General features: G+C 39.2%; 1 long non-coding RNA gene across 4 annotated transcripts in view; it reads right to left on the bottom strand.

Annotated features, from left to right (window-relative positions):
• The window catches only part of LOC108897524 (uncharacterized), a 257,630-nt gene that overhangs the window by 27,734 nt on the left and 207,199 nt on the right, over positions 1-22,697 (bottom strand). For 2 of the 4 annotated variants that reach the window (XR_001963309.2, XR_001963310.2), the window contains exons 1-4: positions 21,180-21,702; positions 20,181-20,372; positions 14,877-19,552; positions 14,388-14,551 (exon numbers count right to left, since the gene is read on the bottom strand). This is a non-coding gene — a long non-coding RNA (uncharacterized LOC108897524). Of the gene's footprint in view, positions 1-14,387; positions 14,552-14,876; positions 19,553-20,180; positions 20,373-21,179; positions 21,703-22,697 lie in introns of those variants that run through there. The other 2 variants (XR_007815107.1, XR_007815108.1) reach the window with 2 other exon arrangements.

Raw genomic sequence — 22,697 nt, 5'->3', positions numbered from 1 at the left:
TGCAGTGGGTTTTTTGAGCTTCATCAGTAAAGAGCTGCCTCCAAGAGTAAAAACAGCACTAAGCAAACCAAAATAGTAAAGTTGTTGGCCATAAAACCAAAACATCAAGCTTAAAGATGCTAAAAAGGCTCTGCACAGCTGAGGGAAATGGTAAAGTACAGAAATAATTGTCTGCCAGTTTGTCACTACACACACACCCTTTCATGTTACACACATCAGTCATTTGATCCATTGTCATAAAAAAAATCCATTGTCAGAGCTTTAAACTACTCATCACTGCTATACATCAAGTTTGTGCGCACAGCAGACACAAGGCAGCATGGAAGGATTAACATGACTATGAGCCCTCAACCAGATACACACACACACACACACATGAACTATGCGGGCATTCTCCTTACACACAGATTTCTTGTCGAGCACAGGGCCAAGCATGTTACATTACAGCATTTTAGGGTCTGTTTTGTTCAAGTCAGAGCCAAAGACACAACTAAATAAGCTAAATAAAACCTACAAGAATGACAATCAAATGAAGTTCATACTTCAGATTCAATTCAATACAATTCACTAACCTGAGCAGGTTCATGGCCAGTTTTGGTGTTTTTGAAACTTCCTAACAAACATTTTTTTTCTTCCATAGGTGATGTGATAGGGCCTAACCAACAAAGCCTGAGCTGGTAGTACCAGCATTAGCATCTCAGTGGTTCATTTTCCCAAACAAATCTGCAATTACTCAAAGTACTGTAAGTGGATTACCACATGATTAACCTTGGACTTTGGGTAGGTATCAATTTAAACCGGTTAGTAATCCAGATGTGCAGATTGCAGTTTCCATAAATTCTAGCCTATTATATCTCGACAGTTGTGATTGCTTTAGGATAGCTAAAATTTCTCAAGTATCACAATGAACAAAGTTTAGCTGTGAGAACACTGGAACCAACATGCTGCTCCAAAGATTAATACTGCTTCACTGTTACTTCTCTTCTGCTTGCCAGTTTGAAAGTCACTTAATTCAAATTCAAGCAGAGGATTTCCACATCAAATGCAGCTAACTGATAACAACTAGGCTTGATGAATTTATTGGAATGTCTATGATTAAATAAACCATTGTCTAGTTGCTAAAGACTTACTGCTTAACACAATCAAGCTTAAAAAATGTCTTCATTGAACATCTGTGATCACACATGCAGACATTCAAGCAGATCTTTAGTTCTTTAAACAGGACTCCTTTACATTCTGCCGCAGGAGGAAATATAGCTGTGATGGGAGAGACCAGACAAAACCACCATCAAAAACCATCTGTCAGGTTTTATTTTTCACATACTGACCAGGTGTGTGGGCTCTACTCAAGCTCAGTGTTTACTCAGCAGTCATAAACACCAACTGTTAAGCTGGTGCCCATCACAATTCTCCTTCTTATCAGACAGTGTTTTCATCAATGGATGAAAACTGTACTGAATTGTATTAATTAGCAAAAACCTCGAAAGGTGAGTTACTGTATATTCTGTTATTCATGTTGTTTACTGCAACATGTGCCCTAATGACTAATAACTTGTACCCTGAAGAGAGAATAGATAAATTAACCTGACTATGTGACCATTCTCACCAGTATAAATTCCTGTTTTCTGTGTTTAGTTAATGGTTTATTTGTGCAGGGTGTACACTCAGAAATATATATCATGCATGGCTGACCAAGTATGTAATAGGAGGACACTGAAAAACTGAGTCCAGCTGAATGGAGGGAGTGCAGAATGAAGGATAGCATAACCTCTGCTCGCCATTCTTCCCACTGAAAAATGCAGTTTAGCACGCTCAGTGTGTCTCTGAGGTTATGTGTGCAGGTATATGTGTGTGAGATTGAGGTAAAAAGCAGAACATACTTCTGTACTGGGGATGAAGCCTTATTTTGTGATATGAACCCATACCTGGATACGAACATCATCTCTGACCCTGGTATTTTGCTAAAACATGGCCAGGAACCCCAAGCAAAGATTAAGATGTTTACCCTGGGCTGACATCCAGATGCTGAAGATGAGTGTGTGCTGTTTCTGTCTTTATCCTTTGATACAATCCTTTTACATACATATGTTTTGTAACAATTAATGCTATTGATTTAGAAATTTTGTTATTTATATTATAAATTAAACCAGGACTTGCATTAATTGGTTTAACCTAAATGGTGAGCATATGTCTCTGTCTCACACACAGATACACAGACACACAGACACATAATACACATACATACAATTATAAACACAGTTTGGTGTGTTTGTTACTGTTGGTGGGACGACGCAGCTGGAGCTCCAGTTAAGCGATTGATAGGCTTTGTTTTCTGTGCATGGGCTGTTGGCTCCCAGGGGTATGCTGCTTCCAGTACCCTTAACTACTCAGACTTGGAGCCCAACAGAATTTAATACACCAGTATCCTGTACCTAATTACCACTCGTGGCTGCAGAAAACCACTGTTGCTTAAGAACAGTGATGTTTTCTTCTAAAATGGTCAGCTAGCTGTCAAACTACATCCATGAAATATAGCGTGTAAAAAAAAGTGGATGAAATGGATGCAGCTGTACACATGACTAACTCTAAATAAGTCTTTAATTGACATGTTTCTTCAGTCTTCAAAGAGGTCAACTGCCCTGCAACTATTACCACAACGTCTGTGCCATCAGAAAATGAGATCAGAGGGATGGTTACATCACTCTCTACTCACTATTAACAACAAATGCACCACCCTCATAATTAGAAACAGACTTGATTGCAAAAGTAGTCGTGTTGTATTTTATGATGTCATTAAAAAATAACTGAGCTTACACTCTGCTGTTATCTCAGTTTAAATTATGTGAATTCTGCAATGATGCAGCAAAACAGAATATGCCAGTAGCACAATGGATGGGGACTACTGATCTCAACACTTCATTTACAACTTTTATTCCTTCTTTTTTAATGTACAAATCATAAAACACTGGGAAACATTACAATACATTTACACAGCTGTGTTAACAAACAGACATAGCCAGTACAGCCTTGGTTCGTTTCTCTCAGTGAGTAGCTTTTGTTAATGATTGTCACTTAAACTGGCTTGAGAGAGACTCAATAAATGCCTGTATTGTCTTTTACCATTCATGTATTATGTATACAGCTTATCCGTTAACGGCCATTTGGGGAGGGGATTACACCCTGTACAAAGAAGCTAAAGTACCTGCAGAAAACCCACACAGGCACAGTGAGAACATGCAAACTCCACACAGAAAACCGTAGCAGGGCTCGAGCCTGGAGCCTTCTTGCTGTGCTAACCACTGCACACCGTGCCGCCCTAATGCAAATCATGTCTACTACTGGCGATTTTGGTACTAGGTACTTTTTGATAACTGTTTGGGTATGGATGCAAATCATTGCCATGATAATTTGAATTATATCAGCAACTGTATGCACATTTTTGAAATGTAATCTTTACTGAATACTAAGGGTTTTTATTCAGGACTAGCAAAAGTGGATAAGTATTGTGGATACCTGATTTTTTAAATTTTTTTTTTACCTGTAAAAATTGTATTAAGGTACCTGCAAAATACAGTATATCCTGTCTAACTATAAAATATTAAAATGCCCTTTTTAAGGGATTTTTAGATATATTTAATTCATCATTAATTCATTCATAAACTTGATACCATCAAAGTTGTAGATGTCTTTAAATACAATTTTTCTAGTAATAATTATGGATATCTATAATTTCTATTATGATTAGTGAGAATATAATTTTGCCTGGGATTGGACAAGCAAGTCCTTTGCTAAGTTCACAAAGTATCAAATGGAGAGCAGTGACCTCATGCAAAGCAGGTACAAGTGGAGTGAAGCAGCAACAGTGAAAAATATCTGTCCTCACAAGAGTTTCCCAGGCTATAAAAAACATCTTGTATGCAGTAAATGTGAGCGCTTGCCAACAAACATTATGCCAGATGGCCTCCTCCTGACGCATAGCTTACCCATATGTCAATCCACAGTAATGACTCCCATCGGGTTAGCAAAAAGGAGAAATGTTATGCACTCAGTGATAGGCTTCAACACAGATCTTCCACAAAAGAGTTCAGGTATGAGAGGCACTGGTGATGTTGATATATTTAGATGATTACGCCCTGAACTGTGTCATTTTTTAGTTATTTCATCATTATGATCATGCCTTAAATACACGATTGTTCAATCAGCTGGTATTAACAATATATATATATGTATATATATATATATATATATATATATGAGGAGGTGGTCAGATGAAGTGTTGAATGATATTTCCCCCCTTTGAAAGACAAATTATGATAAATGACACTGTCCTTTATCTGATTGATCAGCCCAGTTCAAATTTTTGAGTGTCTCATTCGTCATTTCCAGCAGCAGCAGAGGACAGCTATTTTGTCCAGTGTTCTCTGCCAGTCTTCCACCAAATCTGCCAGGAGCCATTTGGCTTCAAAATGTCAAATTCACACTGTGAGTGTATATTTGCATGGGAGGATGACTGGAGGGACTTCCATTCAGTAGCTCACTGGAGATGAGATGAAAAGACAGCATTTTCTATGGCTGAAGTTCTGCTGAAGGCTCCAAGGACGAATCTTTGTGCTGTGAGAGAACATCTTGGCACCTTCAGCTAAAGGTTAACAACTCAAATTCAATATGTCACGGTCTCCATGGATGCAAGATAAAGACCGTTTTTTTTTTTTTTTTTTTAATTAAAAGCATAAAGTAGCTTCACTTTGACTTCAACATTTTTTTTCTCAGATTGTCAGCTTGAGTAGAAAAGAACTCAGAAACCTTGCTTTTAATGTTCTGTGATGGGAATATTTTAATTCTGTGGGAGTAAGTCAATACAAAATAATCAAAATATGTGATTTTTTAGTCAAAGGAAATGGGAAAATGTTTAACCACTTATCTAGGCTTGATCAGTTTACTTAACTATTCTAGACTCAACTTGAAAACCAAAATATACATGTTTTCTGCCCTGGCTGATTTCGACCTCTGTTCAGGTTGAAGATGGATAGCACTAAGCTAGGAATTACATTAAGTTACCAAAGTTAACATATCAATAGAAAATGCTCATTTTACATCAGGTAGTCAATTAGTAAAGTTCTTTTCAGAATTTGGTGCTTTCTTGGTCGTACATGATGATAAACTGAATATTAGGTTTTGACTGTTTGAAAGCAGGCAGTAGATGATGATGGGTATCTTTAAACAAAAACAATTATAAGCTGCAGCTGACAGCTGATATTGTATTGGCTGTTTGTGGCAAATAAAAAGATCTCTCTACAAATGATCCACTGTTCAACTTCATATGAAAAAGATGAGGGAAAATTCACTTTGGGCTATAAAAACCAGGACCTACTTTGACTTGAACTAACTATCAAAAAATCGAACTTTGCCATTAGAGCCTAGAGCAACACAAATTCAAACTGACTGAATTCAAAACAATGCGAATATTTCAAACATTGGAAATGCTGTCCTCTCTGCCATCTCGCTAGCTGAGCTACACTTGTGCACTGTAGAATGGGATACCCTCCACTTGCACACAATCGCTAAGTGGTAGCAAAGAAACAGACAGTGTGAATGCATTTTCAGATTGGTTTTAACAGTAACAGATTTCTTATTTGAAAACATAACTAACTGATGATTACTTGATCTGCAAAACTCATTTCAACAAAAAAAAACAATTAATGTACTTGGGAATTTGCAGCGCGTTACTGCCAAAACTGGTTGTCAGCACAAAATTTGCCTTCCTAAAGATTCACTGTGGAGTTTCTAACTACTAGTAGCACTATGGGGTCATTTGTTTTATGGGTGGGTTCATGCATGCAGAGGGATGGACATGTGTGCACACACAGGTGACACAATGAGCCAGCAAAGCAAGGAGAGAAGAAGACTGCACCAGATAAACATGGATGTAAACAATACAGGTTTTAAATAATCCAAAAACTCAACTTCACAAATGTTTAATGAGGAAGTTATGCATTTGTTTGCTAGACCAAGAATACATGCTGTGTTTTTGTGAGCAACAATAGATAGAACTTTTGGACCTAGCTCATACAATGCAAAGATTTTAGGCAGAAGGTAAAGTTTAGATTTTGTGTTAATAGGGAACTTCACTGCCAGCACTTGAGATTTCCTTGTGGCTTGCAAGACAATGGCTTCACTCCGCCTCTTTATAAATGTATCATGTTTCAAAAACCCTGACTTGGTTAATATATTCAAAACTCTCAAGCTGTTCTCATAAATAAATGAAGGGCAGATCTGAAACAGCCTCCACCAAGAAGCCTGCGCTCCAGCCAAAATACATGTTTCCAGATTCTGATTAAAAAAAAACTAATTCTCCTTCATTCATTTTTCATTTTCTCTCAAATGCCAGAGCAATCTTTGCAGCATTTAGAGTGAAAACTACCTCAGCAGTTGGCAGCTACTTTGTATTACTGTTTTTTCTTCTTTCAAAATCCTTCAGAGCAGAGTTATCACTGCGTGCAGAGAGGTTTGTTTTTCTGCTTTTGAGATGCCACCATTTTAGCACTGCGATTCACCTCTGTGCCTGTTGCCAAGCAACTCCTGACACTTTGGGGATGTGGAATGAATGCAGGAGCTGCCGTGGTATGTCTGCGTTGTTTTGCACCGTGCACCTTAGGTTTCCATGTTGTCCACGCGTGCTATAACATGCTCAGTCTAAATTTGATGTACTTTTTAGAAAAAGAGAGCAGATAAAATGAGCTGGAGCTGCTTGAACATGGGGTGTGGATATGATGCAAAATCAATTTGGACTATTATCTGGTTAATGTCGCTATTGTACTTCAATCACAGCAACACAACTCTACAACCACATTTGTACTCACCAAGAGCGACGGCGTGGTGAGTCTTCTCTACTGAAATGGTCTGTCTAATTGCATCATTTCAATTTCAGGATTCAGAATCTTCCAATTAAATTTCATTATCATTAATTTAAGCTCGTCAGCTTAATAGTGCTAATTGAAGACTACATCTGTACATCTCCACCAACGTGCCATTGATCATCTCATTTTAAGGTTTTAGCTACAGCTTATTAACATTAATCAGGCCTCTTAGTCTTCTTCTCAGTCAGCAAAAGTTGACTACAAATTAAATCTTTGAGGTCTACTTATTTTTAGTTGAACATAAATCAATTTGGTAAGGGGTTCGAAAGGATTCATATGCTATAAGTGGATCTGATATTGAGTTAGATTCGAAACCTTCCCTATCTATTAAAAGGTTTTCCATACCGGTGCCAGGTACCTAAGCTGAATGAATGGATGGAAAAAACAATGCTGACAGCTCTCTACAGTTGTGAAAAGATATTGTATTGGCCTGAATATAATCCAATATTTTTTCTGGAAATTAGATTTTAAAAATTGGAGGTCGTCTGTCATTTGACTAGACAATTACACATCCATCACATAAGATATTTGTCTCGAACTGAGACAGTATCAGTGTAACTACACTCAGTGTTGCACCATGGGCTGTTTGTAGCCTTAATGTTGCTAATGAGCATTTTAAAATCCCTTTACAGTGAGTATTTTAGTGTTTGTCAGGCCTAAATGGGTTTTGTTAGCCCAGTTTAACCTGCACAGGTTTCTGAGTGTGCAGTATGTTTTACTGCCACAGAGGAAATAGTTCAATAGTTCAATTCAATTCACCATTTTGTATGGCACATGGTGTGATAACATACGACAATGTGAAGAATTACTTGAGGACATAGCGCTTACTTCATCAGTGAGATTATTAGCTTGCTTTCTTTCTTTCTAATGTCTGAGTGTGCTGTGAATAACAACAAACTTGTTTTTTTTTTTTTTTAAACAATAATAATAATAATATTGCACTGATAATGGCTCAAAAATGCTGTGAAAATGCATAGTTCTTTGTTACATAACTAGATACATACAATATCATATAATTTTCTTAGGGGGACGACCCTGAAACCTCCCAGCCAAATAACCCCCATCAACACCACCACCTTCACACTACCACAGTGCCTAACCCCTCCAGAAACCAAGGGAAAAACCCTGTATTCATTTGCATTATAAACTAGAACCCCAGCAATACTGGATTTGTGAAGCCAACACTCATTTCCAATTTCAGAGCTTTCACACTCCGATAATGACATATAATCCAGTATAATGTTTTAACATAAACACAATATGACTGATTTTTGATCAGAATTCTCTTTGGTTTATTAAAATTGAGGCAAAGCTCTGACACTATGTAATAGTGTTACAGATACAAAGTAATAGTATCAGAGATATATGGCAATATATAGATGCAAAAAGCTAATGATATATTGGCCAAGCTCTATTTGAAACTATAAAGGCCTAAGAGCTGCAACAGCAATATTTCCTCTGCATATTAAGAGTCTTGGATGAGGAGAGGAGATACTGAATAATGATGAAGCTGGATGTTGTGTTTTGAAAAGAGACAGAGAGAAAGTAAATGTCTAAGATACATTTACCTCTGTAGAAAGATACACATCTCCTAGTCTACTCCACTATATACTTTAAGTTTTATATATTTCAACATTGTCCTGATGCACAGCCCACAACTGTCTCAAATCTTACATCCCTCTCCAACTCACCTGCTTCTCTGCATCTACATCCCTCAAAGGTCACTGTGTGAGTCTCTCTCTATCTGCACTATGAGAGTCTTATTTCCTCGCTCTGGAGTCACTTGCCGGCCTGGCACAGCTTCAGTGTGTAAAACACCGGCTGCCTACGAGCTGCGTGCGTAGCTGCTGTATCTACCCTCTCTGGCAGCTTGATGGATGTAGCGCAGGCCTGCTGCCGCTTTAAATACTTCAACTATGTCTGCTTGAGAATTCTGCTGGAAAGGATGGACATGCTCCCCGTGCAGTGCGTCTAAGGAGGAGGGGAGGATTGTACTACACTTTAGTCAGTTATACATATATACACACACACACATACACACACAGCCTGTCTTTTTTTCAATTTTTGCTTTCCTTCCCATTATTTCCGGCTCTGACCTCAGCAGTCTGTTTTGTCAGACATCACAAAGCTGCACTGTGCATGTGTTTAAGATTAAATTATATCTATTTAATCGACCTAAATCACATACTAATGAAAGAGCCACATTAAAACTTTACTAGATTTTTATGCTTGATCATTTCTCAACAAAACTGGTTCATCATTTTATTTTTAATGGAGCAGCCTGACATTTTGGGTGAAGATAATGTGAAGATATATCACTCTCAAATATATATGTGAGTATGAAGCTACACACAGAGCCCAATTAGCGTAGCTTGGCATAGAAACTGGAAGCAGGGGGAAACAGCTAGCCTGACTCTGTCCAAAGGTAACAAACTCACCTAATACTCTCCAGTTAACATGTCGTATCTTGTTTGTTCAGTCCTTTTAGATCCCTTGCAAAGACATTTTTGAAAGAGTTAGACTGTGTGTGTGTGTGTGTGTGTGTGTGTGTGTGTGTGTGTGTGTGCAAGTGCGTCCATTAGCTTTTCTAAAGTTGCTGTACTACAAGCTGCTATTTGTGATCCTTCCTAAATTTGTGACTTTCACACCAAATACATGACCAGTTGTGCCACCTCCCTCACCTCTCAAAAACCAATGTTTATTCAGTTTATAGAGGTTTTGCAGCTACATCAGAAATCTCCTAGCAACCTCACCCGGTATTAGAAAGGACTGAATAAAAGACTTTTTTGTGGTGGGGTCTGCTTCTCATGTCTGTTTTGGCTATGGTTACGGTCCGGGTTTAGAATTAAGACGGTCAGAATCAGTGATTAAGGAAACAAGCTCCTCCAGTTATCATCCATCCTCCCATTTTGCTGCAGTTTATCTGGGTTAGTGTCATCCTGCCAGTGGACTAACTGTTAGTACTGAGACAGAGAGCAGCCCTGCCTTAAAAAATGCAAGGGCTGGGTTTGTGTGGGCACACTGCTTCAGGTGCACATGAGAGGAATGACATATGATTCAGGAGATCCAGTTTGATTGACAGATGAATAAGTTTGAAGGCTTGTGGGACATTTTTTAGAACCTAAAAAAGTTGATGATGCCTACACTAATCTCATGATCATGAGGTAAAGAGAAGACATTCACATTATAAAGTATTCTGGTATTCTGGCAGACAACCCTTTCTTTTTTGCTGGACGTTGCCTTTGTGTTGTCCCCTCAAGTTGCATTAATGGACTGGTGCCATTCATGTGAATATGTCACATCCTGCAGCTCCTTCTGGAGGATCTCACAACATTTGCATGCCAGATGGGTGATGTAATCCCTCTGGCATGTTTTTGGTCTTGTCCTCCATGTTGGACCTGCCAAGGAAACCTCACGAGGGTGGCATCCAGGAGGTTCCCTCATCAGATGTCCAAACGGACTCCTTTCAATACAAAAAACCCCCAGCAGATCTACTCTGAGCTCCACTTAGATGTCTAAGATCCTCATTTCATCTCTAAGAGTGAGCCTAGACACCCTGCTAGTATCTACAGTCTCATTCTTGTGGTCAGTAGCTTGGGCTCATGGCCATAGGGTGGAGGTTGGAACACAGACTGACTATTAAATCCAATTTCACTTTCAGGCTCAGATGCCTCTTCACCACAACAATTTGCTCCAAAACCACATTACTTCTTACACCATACTTATCAGTCTGTTGGTCTCTCGCCACCACCATACCTTTACTCATGAACAAGATCCCAAGATACAGTGGTTTGCGAAAGTAATCCGATTCCTTCACCTTGTGCACACTGTATTTATACATTTAATTTGCAAAATAATTTACAATTAAATCTACTACACAATAAAGTGTGCAAAAAGTGAAGGAGTCTGAGTACTCACTAAACTCACTTCTTTATTTGGGGTAGCAATTCTCTTCCCACCTGGAGTGGGCAATCCAGTACCATGAACGTGGTGTGACTGGTGACTGGTCCCCCTGAAATTACTAATAGAAAAATGAGTGTGTATACTTGTGGTGAGTGCTCATTCATGCAGGCCTGAATCTGAATGTTCTCTACTACTGTATTATGTCACTGATGAGTCACATCCCTGTAACTCAAGTTTGGGTGATTGCCATGTTTTCATTTTAACTGAGCTATTAAATTCTCTTACAAAGTTGATGACCTCTGCACTCCAACAGCTCTCTCAACCCCTCACTGGATAAACTGATAAACACACAGTGCTGTTTCCCTTCGCGCCTTAAAAGCTGACATTTTGCAGATAGGAGCTTTCCCTCCGACACTGGCAGGATGTGATGCACGCCGGAGATATTTCTGAGTCACATTCCTACCACTATCATCCCACTCACACACAGACGGACGCTTTCAATTGTGAGCATGATGCCAGAGATACTCAGCACTCAGACGCTAGTAATCAAATGATGCTAATGAAACAAAGAGGCCTGCAGCGCCTCAGGCCCAGCACCAGCCCACTTCAGCTGATAACACAACCAATCACTTTATGGCACTTTGAGCAGGAAGAGGCCCTGCAGCCACAGGCAGGACAGGAAATGGGGTGACCAGTATCCTTGGAGAGACTTTTGGATCAATCTAACATACATTACAGCATTAATTTCCTTTTACTCAATTTTTAATAAAGCACAATGCTTAAGATTTTGCATTTCTTGCATGCACTGGTTATATTACTTTTATCACGTATATAAGTGTACAAGTGAATTAACTAAATCTACAATTCAAGTTAAAACATATAAAGCCATGAATCATCTGTTAGAGCAATATCATTATGCCAGCTGCCACTGTGGTTCAGCTGATTAGCTTCCAGAAAGGACAAGTGCTCTGACAGCCATACTAAGAAGGAACACAACAGGCAGGAGTACATTGTGTCCTATGTGTCCAATTTATCCCTAAGAGCACTGTGTATGTCAATGTGTCTTTGCTTATGTAATGGTCAAATTTATGTCCAAATATCCACCCATCCATTATCTATAACTCTTATCCTTAAGGGTTGTGGAGGGGCTGGGGCTGATCTCAGTTGACATTGGGCAAGAGGTGGGATACACCCTGGACAGACTGCCAGCCCAACACAGGGCCAACATATATAGACAACCAACCATTCACACTCACATTCACACCTACAGGCAATTTAGAGTCACCAGTTAACCTGCATGTGTTTGGACTGTGGGAGGAAGCCAGAGTACCCAGAAAGAAGGAGAAGATACAAACTCCACACAGACAAACAAATGCACAAATGTGCAAGGAACAGGAAACTATGACCACCACTGCTTTGCCATCTTCTGGTCTTACTGGTCCCAAAACATCTCACAAGACTAATTTTAATCCTTCCTTGGTCATACACCATGGATATAATTACTCACACAGGTCAGATCAGAGGTAACTGGACCTTTTGTCTCCTTTTTGGATTTGTTTGTCTTCTTTACATTGCTCTTTTGTGGGTTAAATATCACTTAACTGTGAAGACTTGTCCCTGTGTCTGCATTTGGGTCCTTGTTCCTGTGTCCCTAGCTCTAACTGTGACACATGGAAGTTTGTTTTATTGTGGCCAATGAATTTTAGTTTGGCTTCTTAACGACTTACTGTGATGATTTGAAAAAAAAAAGCACAATGTAGCTTACATCTCATCTTCTATCCAGCATGGTTCAATAGAGAGACAAGGGTCAAGTCAGTAATACTTCCCCCTGTCCACTTGGTTTTTATGTCAAGTGCAGAAAATAAAAACTTTGCCCTCAAGTAAAAAACAGTAGACCTACTCATTTTTCTTTAATTAAAATCAAACTTAGGAAATGTTTTAATTAACTTTGGTCACACACAAAAAAGTTTTCTCTAAGTTGAGACTAATTCAGGTGTTTGAGGGTGGTGACCCTGTCTGACTGTTCTTTGAACTAAGCCAGAATATAGAGCCATGCTCAACGAATGTCACCAGCTGATAATGGGACAGGTGATACTCCTTTTGTTAAGCAGGACCCTGGAGATCCCGAATGCTTAATTACATGTGGTTTAATAAACTGATAAGCTTAATGAATCTTGACTATCGGAGTAGGTGAAAAGGGGCTAATGCAAGTAATTACCTTGCCTGAACTGTCCGTTGGAGGGCAAGTCAGTCCTAATTCAGACGATAAAACACGGGATAAAACCTGCTCTGAGGAATGGAAATGAAATTTGTCATTTGTAAAACATTATCCTCATGACGCATTAGCTGCATGGCTAAGTGAGAAGTTTATGAGGCGCTGAATGGGGATGAGCAATGTGACTTTGAAAACAACATGGGTCAGGTTTTTCTGGACTGTTGACCTCAGCTGTTTCCATGACTTTAAACAAAGGGCACAAATAACCACTGAAATCCAAACACTACACATCTAGATGAAGTGTTGACCGATTGGTTTGCCAATATTTAGTTGACCTTTTTAAATGTCCCTGATGTTCATTATAGATCAATATCAATCCTAAATAGGACCTGCTTAACTGGGCAGCATCGTTGATTTTGTTGTTAGTCCCAACAAAAACCTAACCTATGAATGTGTGTGTGAGCAGGCTCTACACAATCCAACACTGAATATGTTTTCCTTCAGAAATCATGTCCTTCACTGTCCTTCAGTCTAACTGTAATAGAAACACATAGACGTAGCACAGCTGAGTACTAACACAAGGACTCAAGGGATTACGCTTTTCCCTTGGCTGGTTGACTGATATTTGAAAGATGTGAGTGGGTGACAGCTTAACTCCTTTGACATGAGCAGTGGTTGGTTGAACTAAATGCCTGGAAAGGCACTTTAGTCCCCGAACAGAAATCAGGAGTTTCTCCACATATTATGCACAAGGTTAATACCCAGCTGTGCATCCACACCCTCTAAACCAACCGCATCTACCAGACATCATGTTGTATACAAGATGATTTGCTACAGTAAATGTTTACACAGAAATGTAGTATTTTCATTTACAGCAACTAAAGCATGATTAATATTATATTAACATTTAACCAAAACCAAAAAGTCTTCAGGGGTTCCCTCAGCTCTGAGGAACTGAGACATTATCCAGTAACCAAGTTAGACTATGTCCAAGTTGTCTACCTGACTGTCACAGATCCCTGATCTGTGTATGAAGATGTTTTATAAAAGTGGACCCAGTTTTCAAACTTAAATGGGGACAGCAGCCTTTTCAAAATACTCAATTTAAGTGGCTTGAAAACTCTAGATTAGTGTGGACACCAGGCGTAAACATAGCAACAGTAATGCATTTTAAAATGTATTTAAATGTAATGGACCTGCTCTGATTCCTTGGTAATCACCAGGGCAGATATTTTAGGAAATCAGTAAACTATGTAAACAATATAAATTACTATTTTTAGGAATCTGAATATAGAGGATAGATTGGGCATAAAAACAAACACACGTAAAGAGCATTGATAAATACAACTCACCATAACGCAGCAGCAGCAGAAGCAGCTCTTCACCAACAGTCAAAGGCTTCTTAACCGTAGCAACACGGTTAGCAACGGAGTACGGTGTTCTCAGTACAGCTCCACTTGTTGCTGTGGCCCTCAACACTTGCTTCTGTCCTTCCTGTCCACGTTTTTTCTGTCACCTGTCGGGATAAAGCCATATTTTAAGTAGGACTCCTGCTATTTCCCACTAAATGCAGCTTTGTCTGTTTCATCATCGGGCCTTTTTCCCCTTTTCAAAGACATGGACATTTGTTTTTTACTAACTTCAGCTAGTTAGTTAGCTGGTTTGACTTGTGCATCACAGCTGCGACATAGACAGGTGTGAGTCAAGCGCTATGAGGAGGCACAGATGGATGTGATGGACAGAGATTCTGGTCATTTTTCCAAATAACTCACCCCACAGACTACAAGAGTAAATAAGATGAAATAACATAAATTATTTGTTCTCCCTGTGTGGCCCAGTACCAAATGATCAGCTGCCCGGTGGTTGGGGATCGCTGTTCTAGAGGAATACATGCTCTTCTACTTGTTGGAGCTGTGAAGTAACTTTTATTTAGAGTGGCACAGAGTGAATACATTCCATTATTACACTTATATCTAATGACAATTATGTCCAAATCTAATAAAATAAGTCAAAGGTTATAAAAAGAAAAATAAATTTCTTGTGAAGTGAAAATATTTTATACTGAAAATCTCAGATTAAGGCAAAAAATTCTAATTTTGAAATAATATATAGAAAAGATACTACCAGCCATCTACCTAAAGGGTCGAATAAAAACATTTTGATCATTTTGATTTCATAACTTTTTGAACTCTAGCTTGTCAGCTGGGGACCAAAGAGCTGTGGAGCATCATTAGTCATGCAAAATGCCAGTTATGAAACAAAACGTGATGGAGCGTCCCTTTAACTGTGATCGAATGTTATGGATGACGGGCAAAATGCTGCTGCTGAGGGAAACTAACAGCAGGGATGAGGGTTTATAAACAGACAGATTGGTTGCTGGTTACTGTTTTGCAACAACAGGCCTAAGAGCACTTGATTATCAGCTGCATTATAAGCCCATGTTGACACAGCAAAGTGGATAGAGCTGATAGATATGTATAGATCTGTAAGTGCTGAAGGACCAGGATGGAGATTAGAAGTGTTTAACTTGGATATCACAGTATATAACATGATAGGGGTCATTATGATATAGCTGTCAGGATTCATTAAGAAAACTACACTTTAGTTAGATTAGGTGTAACACATTTAAATGAGAACTAGCAATGACCTGCTGGAGACCGTGAGTCCATCACACCTCTGTCACTAGTTACTGCAAAGTACAATTATCTGTCATGTCCTCATCAAGCTGTAAATTCAAATGAAATTCCCCTATGATGAATTTCACGCTGATATTGTTGGAGACATTGCTGCTGTGTGGAAAGGCCATTGGCGACACAGAACTGACTTTCTCTGAGGTCTGAGATTCAAATTCAGCAACAGGAAATTCCCACATGATAATATGAATGACATATCTGCTCTCACCAGAGGGCAGATTTTTTCACTCATTCATTTGCAGTAAGGTATACTGTCTTTATGTTATTTTTAAGACACTGCTCTATGGATGAACTTTAGATAGATAGTTAGTCTGTGTTCCATCAGCCTTTTGTGAAGATGTCGCTTTGCTCCGAGGTGTGAGCAGTCACAGCTACAAACATAAGAGCCAAGTTGTGATAAACTTGAAACTGTCCAATAGCATTTCCTGCATGCATGATCCACAAACCTCATGAGCAGTTTGATTCTACCAAATGTGCCTGCTAACTGCCAATCTTCCAATAAGTGGAAGAAACAGGTTGCTGTTGATCATCATGAGTAACTGGGTTGTAGTTTTGTGAAACAGATGTAGCTGTCTGTTTTTCTTTGTTTGTTTTTAAATAAGGCTTGGGTGGTTTGAGCACAATGGAATTCCATTCAGCTCCATTGTAACAGGATAAACTTGTGTCAATATGTATATACCTCAGTAAATCACACAAGTCACACTTCAAAAGTACAATCTCTGTCTTCATCTTCTCTGTTTTTATTTCTCAACAGTATCTGCTTTTTCACCAGTTAGCTGGCAAAACACTAATTAAATGTAGCTTGCAACTTGTTGTGGAAATTTGTGTTGCATAGCAACAACAGTGATGTAAAGCTCTTTGCAGCCTTTGGGCTCCTGTTCTCAGTATCTAATGACGCCAGTTTTGCTTTGTGCTCAAGCAGGAAATAAAGCCTCTGATCAGAACACAGCCTTATCGGTAAATGAGACCCTGCTTCTAAATGATGTCTCTGAATTCATTTTTCATTACCAGGAAACAGAAAGACCAACTCCCTCTCCTCTAATAAGGACTAAAAGGCAGTGAAAGCAGAGGAATAGTTGTGTATATATCACATCAGATAAGAGCCGAGCTGTGAATCCCTCACTGTGCTCCCCACCAGCAACAATAGATGACTAAAAGACTGCTAAATTGCCCAGTGATTGCTTTTTCACTCCTCTGTCCTTTTCCATAAATGGGGTGTAAGTGTTCAGTGACACGCAGCCTCTACCTGACAGCTATGGTCACTCTTCTGGCTCCAGCTGGCTTTTTCTCTTTCTTCTTCCTGTTTTTCTGTTTGCTCAGACAGCAGTTGACAGGGAAAGTAAATGCTACTTGAAGCTAATATGTTTTTTAAAGAAGTCTCTCTTTCTCTGTCTCTGTGTCAATGTATTCAAGGATCCAGTGCACAGGCTGGGGGATTTCTAAAACCTGAGGCTTTAAAGTTTTTGAAAATGAAAACAACCAACAAAACACAGCTGAGTGTGGTCAGTGCAACGCACTACGAGATACTGCTTTTAAACCTGGTGTTAAGTTTGACACGTTTTCCATAATTTTCAATCAAAAACAGTAAGATATTAAACAATAACATAAACAGCGATTAGCTTTTCAATATATTTTCAGTGATACTTCGCCAGATGTAGGATCGCGATAAACTAACCACAATGTTTGCCAACTAGAACCAACAGAACTTCAGTTTTCAGAGTTTTCGCTTCCTCCACATTGTATTTCTCCCTTTGTTCCCCTTTCCTATCTTCATGTGTACATACATACATACACACACACACACACACACACACACACACAGACAGACGCACGCAGAAAGCCTGACTCTGTGCCAAGTGGAAAAGGCCCAGATTATCTGAATGCTTTCTGTGAGGCAAAGTTGCCACTCTCAAAGCGATTATGTTTCATTACAGTGGAAATGGGAGAACAGGGTTTCCTGGCGCCTAAAGATCAATAACCCCACCGCCCCCTCGCCATCATACACTCACTCACTCTCTCTCTCTCTCACACACACACACTCTCTCACATGTATACAGCTGCCTCACTTTCAAGTCTGGCTACTTGATAGTCTGTTTATGAAAAAGCTAAATCTCCTCTGAGGGAAGAGGATGATGATTATTGTTTACTCTTTGCTGGTATTTATGTGTATTCATCATCTCTTTTCATTTGCATTACTCATGTACTGATTGAATTTGTGACTCCTGTGTTTCCATTGTATTGGAATCAAGAGCTGCGGGCATGAATATGTTTTGTTTGTGGATGGAAGCAGAGTTGTCTTGTTGGTCCAAGGGCCACAGTGATTCAGCATTTGTTTGATCACTGTTTGCATCTCATTCTGTTTGGACTGTAAGCTGTATGTAATAATAACATCAGCACCTAGTGGGGAATACACATGCATCATACAGTCTTACATACATGACATCTGTGTCTGCAGTTTCAAAATCCAATTCTCAGTTAAACCTTAATGCTTAATGTGATCTATATGAAAAAAAAGGCATTTTTATTTCAACAGTGCACTAGATCTATAAGGTGAAAAAAGCAGTTAAGTGAGACAATTAGGATAAATAAACAGAGCATGTACTGTAACTTGGCCACACGAATAGGCTTTCAGTTAGTTTATGGTTGTTTGGCTACATTTAAATCACAGCCATCTAAATTATTCACTGTTCCGGCGGGTGAAGGCGGTGGGTGTGTGCCTCTCTGCTGTAATTAGTGCTGTTCTTTAACCCAGCATAAGGCTCCAACCACTAGCAAGTACATTTGAATTTATGACTGCTTCTGGCAATAATCCAGCAGATAATTAATAGCAGTAAAATGGACTCTGTGAATTACATCTCTCACACCTTTAATTCTACATTAAACATCCATTTTCAGTGCTTTATTTCCAAGACGTGAGATGACTAATGGATGCTGCTGAACCAAGAGCCTCTGAACTGTATCTCAGTCCAAATTGAAACAAACTGTATTTCATGATTAAAGTGTGATTCAGCAAGTGGCACCTGTCATGTCTACAACTGGCTGCTGAAGGGATGTTTTTGAACTTTAATTTGGGTGCTTTTCCTTTTATCAGGGACAGGCTGAGACACCTGTCAGTCCAGCAAAGACAGAGGTCCCGTAATTTCACCTTTTTCAAACTTCAGCTCTAGCCGACACTGACTCAAGCATGTCACTTGGGGCGACTGATCACATTTAGCAAATCTACCTCTGAAGCCACAGAAGACATTATACAAGTTCTTCTCTCAGTACTCCCCAACACAACAGTTCCTTTTTAAGTATTTTCCTGTTTACTTCAATTAAGTGTAATGGCCATTAAAGAAACTTTCTGCTTAATTCTGATAAAACAGAGCTGCTAATTATTGGTCCATATCTCCAACACTGCATTGTGGGAATCTCATTTTTGACTGTAGCCTCAGCTTAGAAAAACATATAAGAAATTAATGGTTCAACAGTGTGTTACACCTGGAAACTGTTATTCACGCTTCACTCTCCAGTTCACTGGTCTCACTGCTCTCTGCTATCAGCAAAAAAGAAGGAAGGAAGGAAACATGATCCCATTCCACTGATCCTGGCTTCTCTTCACTGGTTACCTGTTGCTTTTTGAAATAACTACATTTTACTGATTACTCATGAAGTGTAGGGTTCAATTCAAAACCAGACCCCAAAAGGGGAAAGCCATTGCAGGGGTAAACAGTGGAGAACGGGGCTACATTAGCCTGAGCAGAGCTTGATGGTGGTCCAAAAGACGGGCACAGAGCTGGATGTGGTGAACAATGGGAGCCAAGCAAGGAATCCAGTGGCCATCCCTAGCAGGACACACACACACATACACACGCAGACAACAAGGGAGGACAAACAAATGGTATGGTAAATAGACTGCAGTTATATAGCACTCTTCTAGTCTTATCGACCACTCAAATCGCTTCACACTACAGGTCACATTCACCCATTCACACATACATTCATCCAGCAACATCGGGGGCAAATCAGGATTCAGTATCTTCGGCAAGCGGACTGGAGGAGCCGGGGATCAAACCACCGACCTTCCGATTGGTGGGGCGACCGCTCTACCTCCTTATATATACATATATATATATATATATACATATACACACATTTTTTCTTTTTTTTCCCCTGTATGCTTTATTATTTCAAACTTTTTATGATATGATTCATAAAATTTCAGTCTGTAAGAAGTCCTGGGTTACAGGTTGTTAAGTTTCTGTAGCTTTACATATAACAAGCTTTGTAGAATTTAACCAATAACCTCTGATTCCCAAACATTCACTCTGCTCTGCTTGTGTTGAGTGTTTTCGTCAGCCAACACAAATACAGTCATGCAGAGAAAATACCATGCTGTGTCAAACTTAAATGACACACAGGATTAAATAAATGACACTGGGCCAGCGGAGTCAATGAACAGGACTCACATACCTCTGATTTCATCAGATTTCATCACACACTCCATTTGCAGTTCTCCACTTTGGAACGGGGGAAGAGATGACACTACCGGGTTAGACTAACATTCATGTGTGGTCCATTAGAGGAAGCCCTGTGATGGCTGACAGCTTAATTGCATGCTACTTCACTGGACTCCATAAATGCTCCATGTCATAACTGACACAGCTGAAATTGCAAGGGAAGAAAGACAAACATGAAATGAGTGGAGTCGATAATAATTTTTAAAAAAGATAATAAAAAAACAATACCAATCCAGCTCATTCAGTATTTTATGCACAGCAGAAAATTGCCTCAATTCTCTTTATTCACTTACGCAGTTTTTTTTTATTTTCATGTATGAAACCATTTATAGCTCTCAGCATACAGGTGAAGACTCTAGCAGCCATTTTATTTATCTAGAATAAGGCAGAAGCCATTCTAGTTATTTATCTTCTGATTTATTTAGAGTGTGGTGGATTTAAAATGTTTTCTGTTAATTATACGTCAGCTCGAGATTCAGTGAGTGCAAGGAGATAAACTGAGAATAGACGCTATCAAACACTTTCAGTGCTCTCTCAGTAATTTGGTGCCTGAATGCACCACAGCACAAATAAACAACAAGACCAAGAGACTTTGCTGGTGTTTAATGTTTTAGTCTAAATCCATTAAGGGGATGTCTGCTTGCATTAGGACCTTACTTAAGCAACACTACAGCAGTATTCAAACACACAGAGGCTGTTAAATGTTTGCAACTGTATGATGCAGAACATTTTATTTGAGAAGGCAAATAAACGTTTGTTTCTTTAGAAGCCTTTTTAATTGCTTTAGATAGTCAGATGTAGACATTTGGACAAGTTAATGCATCTGATTAGTTACATTATCCTGTAGATCAGCGGGCCCCAACCATTTTTTGTTTGTCTGTCTGTTTGTTTTTTGCACCAGCTGTTGCAAACACAACAAACACACGTAAAGAGCATGATAAATACAACTCACCATAACGCAGCAGCAGCAGCAGCAGCTCTTCACCAACAGTCAAAGGCTTCTTAACCGTAGCAACACGGTTATCAACGGAGTACGGTGTTCTCAGTACAGCTCCACTTGTTGCTGTGGCCCTCAACACTTGCTTCTGTCTTTCCTGTCCACGTTTCTATCTTCAAGAACTTGGGTTCAGGCTTGTCTTTTAATGCAGAGTGCTTTGTCTCTATGTGTCGAAGCAGTGTTGAAGGCTTCGTTGCCTCATTTGATAGCCTGTTGCCACATATTGTGCAGAGGAGACCTGGAGCGTGTGAATCACCTGTCGGGATAAAGCCGTATTTTAAGTAGGACTCCTGCTATTTCCCGCTAAATGCAGCTTTGTTTTTCTAGACAGTCTGTTTTTCTGTTGTTTCATCATTGGGCCCTTTTCCCTTTTTAAGGAAACTCTCCACAGAAATTCGTTTTTTAAGCTCATTTTAACATGTGAACTAGCTGGTTTAAATTACCGTGCATCACAGCCATGACAGAGACACGTGTGAGTCAAGCGGTATCAGGAGGCAAAGACGGATGTGATAGATAGAGATTCCGGTCATTTTTCAAAATAAAACACCCCGCAGACTCCAAAAGTTAAACCTGTGTGTTTAAATTGGTCAGAAAAACATTTTTTTTAAAAACATACCAGGTGACTCCAAACATCACATGAACAACAATATCATGTAGCCTACACAGAAGGTACTATCACACTGTAAATACAGCCATCTCTTCAGAAATATACATACATTATACTGACTCGTAGAGAGATTACAATAGCAGAAATATATACATGATAATGTTTATGAACACAACTCTGTAAATAGATTATAGGAATAAAAATATTTTCAATATGGCTGTGCTTTATAGAGGAGATGTGGAGATTTTTAATTAATGATAATCTTGAATGCACCATCTGTGCATCTGTCTGTGGCTCCTCGGTTAAAAGTAGACTTAGAGAATATAAAAATGAAATGAATTAAAAGTCAAAAAAGTGAGCTAAAAAGGTCTATAATAACTATTATGTACATAATAAGACCATACCATGCTTTGTGGAAGTTAAGGTAGCACAGCATGCACAAAGAAATTACAAAACAAAGAGTTATTTTGAGTTTTAAAGTAATGTAGGTGATAGCTGGTTTTATGAGCCTCAGTCACGACACTCCTGTAAATGTGATTAGTTACACAGCTTATAGGACTGCTGTGACTCAGGATGTCTCACTGATGATCTTATAGTGAATCTACAGATTGTATTTACGAGAGAGATGGACTGAAAAAAGACTACACACTGATCTGAGCTCCTGGTTTGTGTTTCTTGAAGAGATATTATCTCTGGCTATGAGGTGTGAAGTCATGGAAGTTGAGCGAACAGTGTGTGGATTCTATCAGCCTGTCCCTGCCTAGAAGCTAATACTAGCTATCCAGCTGTCTGCACATATCAGGTTGATGCCTTGTCAAGACAAACAATGCAGATAAATGAGTGAGCAGACTTTCAGTTTCTGCCTT

Source organism: Lates calcarifer, linkage group LG18 (assembly GCF_001640805.2).
Source record: "Lates calcarifer isolate ASB-BC8 linkage group LG18, TLL_Latcal_v3, whole genome shotgun sequence".
Taxonomy (NCBI): domain Eukaryota; kingdom Metazoa; phylum Chordata; class Actinopteri; family Centropomidae; genus Lates; species Lates calcarifer.
The sequence above is the reverse complement of the archived record's forward strand: the minus strand, read 5'-3'. Positions and strand labels throughout refer to the sequence as shown.